General features: G+C 36.3%; 1 pseudogene; it reads left to right on the top strand.

Annotated features, from left to right (window-relative positions):
• The first annotated feature begins 4,032 nt into the window (after positions 1 to 4,032).
• Positions 4,033 to 4,131, top strand: LOC132298063 (small nucleolar RNA R71; annotated as a pseudogene).
• The last annotated feature ends 207 nt before the right edge of the window (positions 4,132 to 4,338 follow it).

Here is a 4,338-nt window from a genome sequence, read left to right as displayed (position 1 = left end):
TAATAAAAGCATGTTATGCACCCAAAACCCGTCGTCCTAAGGTTTTCGAACCTAGGTGCTCTGATACCACCTGTAACGACCCGAGTTATATTCAACCCGGTGCATTAGCGGTGATCCGAACGTAAATCCAACAATGAATCGGAATGTGGATGCAAAAGGTAAAATAATGGTTTCTAGGGATACTATATGTCTATAAGACACCAAGGTGAACCTCAATGAGGTCACGGAACCCATAGGAAACAAGTGCGGAAGCGTCGTTTCAAAAACGGACAAGAACAAACCTAGGGATAAAATGGTTATTTCATAGATAAATGGATGCTACCAAGCATACCATTGGAAAGAAAACAAAAAATTAATGAATTTAGACTCAAGAATCACCTAATTCGGAGTCCGGATGGCAAAGATATCAAGTCCCGAAGTCGAAGGAAGGGAAACCTTATCCCGGTTTAAACCAAATTCTGATACAACTTCACTAAAACATGAATAACTTGACCTAAAAATGGATTCTGAAGCTCTAATTGGTACCATTGGAAAGTTCATTTCGACGCGGTCAGTTTAGACTCAAGAACGGACCAATTTAGAGTTAAAACGAGTGAGATATGGCCCGTTGAAGGAGAGTGTCCAGTGCAGAAATAGTGTCCGCGAGGGCCCGCCAGCTAGCTGTGGGGGCGCGCCAAACACGGCAAATTCTCACGAGCACCCGCCAAATGAGGCAGTGGGGTGGTCTAGAACCTAAAAAATGCAGAAACAGTGTTTTTAACAAAAAATTGAGGTTGGGGTGTGGTTTCTGAGGTCAAGATAACATTTTTGGGAAAAACATGAAGAAGAAACTCTCCCTAAAATCACATTTTCTATGTGACAAAGTTGAGAATGAAATGTATTTGTCAAGGTAAAATCCCCAAAATGCCCTTGCATTAGATTTGTAATTAAAATGTTGAAAAGTGTCTAAAGGAAGTGCATTTCATGAAATGGTGTGAATTGTGCATACGTGAGCATGCACGCAGACGTATTATATCTATTTAGACATGCGCCAATGGTTCATGGCCTCCGTAAACACTCAATGCAAAAAGTGACCCTCCAAACCTCCATTTCACAAGAATTTGTCTAAAAACATAAAATATGGAGACTAAGAGCATATGCAAAATTTGGAAAGGTGTTTGGCCCTTGGCCACACCTCGAATAAAGTAAATAGACCTCAAATGAAAACTCATATCCTAAAAATACCTCCCAATGCAAAAAAAATGATACCTAAAAACCTTAGGTTTCTCTATTGTCCCCTTTAAAAGCAATTTTCCATGAATAATGCATAAAGGTGAATCTAAATATAAATTAGCTCTTGGCCACATATTACACATTCAAAATAAGTATCAAAAGGTGCACTTACGTGCACATTACATGACTTGAACAATAAACACAAGTGTTTGACATAGTAAGCAAAATGGAACAAGATATGCTAACATGTGCATATTTTAACATAGCAAAAAATACTCCAAGTAGTCTTGCAAGTCTAAGATTGTTGTGCATCCCACATTATGGCTTCTTTACCTGCAAAATACCCATTAACTTAGGGGTGAGTAAACAAGTTTACTCATAGGGAATGCATGGGTTTATCTTTGTACCAAGTTACAATCCAATACCGTATAATTCATGCTATTAAGGGACAATAGAACTTTCAACATAACACAATGAGATGTAATTTCACAAAATGAACAACTTGGAATTTAAATGCGAAATCAAACCAAAGTGGATATTTGGACGTCACGCCGGATCAAACCGACAATGTGATTACTTTAGGGTTACTAGCCCATGGGTAACCTCCCTATGTGCGCACTAGACTTGTAGAGGGACTTTCCCCCGTACTAGAACCATGCCCTAGCCATAGTCATGACAACGACATCCCCAAGTTTCCAAAATCAACATTTTGTGCATATTACATATATGTATCAACATAACGTATATATATACAATGTAAAGCCATCAACATGCACAAATTAATTTTGGAAACACAATACATGACTAAGTTCTCAACTAAAATGGCATGAAGAATATTGAATAATCATTATTCAATTTGCCACTAATTACAACAATATCATTCAACAACAAGAACATAGCCTCACAAGTATGATATAAGTTTAAAATCATAATTTAAACAATTAAATAAAACAACTAAATTCCCTAGATTTCACTTCTCATCCAAACATGCTCAATTTAATATATATTGTAATACATGTCATGGTTATTATATAAATCACTTCAAAACTTGATTTAAGTCATGGGAGCATATAAATAAAAATTGATTAAATTAATTCATTAATCCCTCTAGATTTTAAAACAACTATAAATGACCTCAAATTAACATAAGTTATGAATCAAGCCATGGTCATGTTATTTATCAAGTTTAAAGTGAATTACATACAAGTTACAATTAATCATTTATTTCTCATTTTAATACAAGACAAAAGACAAACATATAACTTAGATATCACTATAGGAACAAATAAAATCACTTGGAAGATAAATGATAACTCCCCCTACCTCACAAGAGGATTGTTCTTCTTGAATCCAAGGCAACCGAGCTTAAAAATGAAAAACCAAACAAGGGTTTTGTAGAAGGGAGTGGGAGGAACCTAAAGTATTCCAAGTTCAAAGTTCTAAGGTGAGTGAAAGGGCACCAAAAATGAAGTCAAAGCTACTAGTCAAGCTTTTCTCCAATGGTGGCTTCCTTAGGATTCTTGAGAGGAAAGTGATGAATGAATTAAAATGTGTAAGCCCTAAGCTAATTTGGTGGGCTTCTCTACTCACTAGATGCTCTTACACTACCTCTCACACACACATTAATGCAAGACTAAAGGTGAGTCCTACACTTGTCATGAATCCAAGTAAGCTTCCAAGATTAAATATTAACCCTACACTTGTCAACCATCCATGCCAACAAGTGCACCAATCCTAGGACAACAAGTGGGTGAATCTCCACCCTCCATGTGTCATGAGATTAAGCCTCCAAGTGGTTTCACCACAAAATCAACAAGTGGCACCATAGGAATGTGACACTTGTCACATTTTTCGAAAATTGCAAAAAGGTCCTTTTTGAAAATATCTTCTAAATTAATTTACAAAATGGTCCCTAAGACGAAAAATAATTACTTTACTTAATTACCCAAAACCCCTCAAGTTATGGATAATTACAAAAAGTCTTGTTTTCATGACTTTTACAAAAAAAGTAAGCATTTAATATGCATTTCTACAAAAGTAAAAATGTAGATGTCATGGAATTTAAATATTATGGACGTATGCAAAACCGGAATCAAATCCGAGCACAAAAAATGAGGTTATGCAAGTGAAAGTGAAAAATGGGAAGAGGACGAAATAAGGAAAAGACGAAAAAAGAAAATTTCCGAAAAAAGGAAAGAAAGAAAAATGATCGGGTCGTTACAGGAACCTTGGCCTTACAAAGGGGGCGGAACATATTTACTTTGGAAACCACTTTGGGGTGGGTTTGAGCCTTTCTTTTGGCTTTTCCAAGAGAAGTTTGGATGGTTCCTCCACCCGGCATTATAGTGAGTGCCATAGGGATTGTTCCCTTTGTTGACAAAAGCGGCATTCACTTGTTTATGGTGTTCACTTTGCACATGTCCATGAGGACAATTGGAAGTAGAATGTAAAACACTAGAACAAGTCATGCATGATTCAGCGGAAGGTTGATGAGTATGATTAGGGGAGGAAGACACTTGGTTCACCGAATTTTGGTTAATAAAAAATTGATCAAACCTTTGGGATAAAGACTTCACTTCGGTGACTATATCTTTAGAATGGTCAATTTGATATAAGCCGACATTCTTCCTTCCACTTACATTTCTACCATTTTTAGATGATAAAGATCGATGCAATGAATTCTCACTCATGCTATCATATAAGCGCCATACATTATTTTCATGCCTATCAAGATAAGAATCACCCATAGAAGTATCAACCATTCCTTTATAATTATCTGACAAACTTTTGAAAAAGAATTGAACCAATTACCATTTAGGAATGTCATGGTGTGGACACTTCCTAAGCAAATCGTTTAATCGCTCCCATGCCTAATGAAACATTTCCCCATCTGCTTGTGAGAATTTGCGAATTGAAGTTCTTATTGAATTGGTCTTTGATACCGGATAGTACTTTTTCAAGAACTTTTGTTGTATCTCTGCCCAAGAAGTTATAGAAAAAGGCCTCAAATTGTTAAACCAGTATTTTGCTTTTTCTTTAAGGGTGAAAGGGAAGAGTTTTAATCTTAAAACATCTTTCGGCATGTTCGTGTATTTCACAGTGGAACACACTTCAAGAAACTCATCC

This window comes from Cornus florida, unplaced genomic scaffold (genome assembly GCF_030987335.1).
Source record: "Cornus florida cultivar Cherokee Brave unplaced genomic scaffold, ASM3098733v1 CherokeeBrave_3.0.0_Hap2_Chr02, whole genome shotgun sequence".
Taxonomy (NCBI): Eukaryota; Viridiplantae; Streptophyta; class Magnoliopsida; order Cornales; family Cornaceae; genus Cornus; species Cornus florida.
The sequence above is the reverse complement of the archived record's forward strand: the minus strand, read 5'-3'. Positions and strand labels throughout refer to the sequence as shown.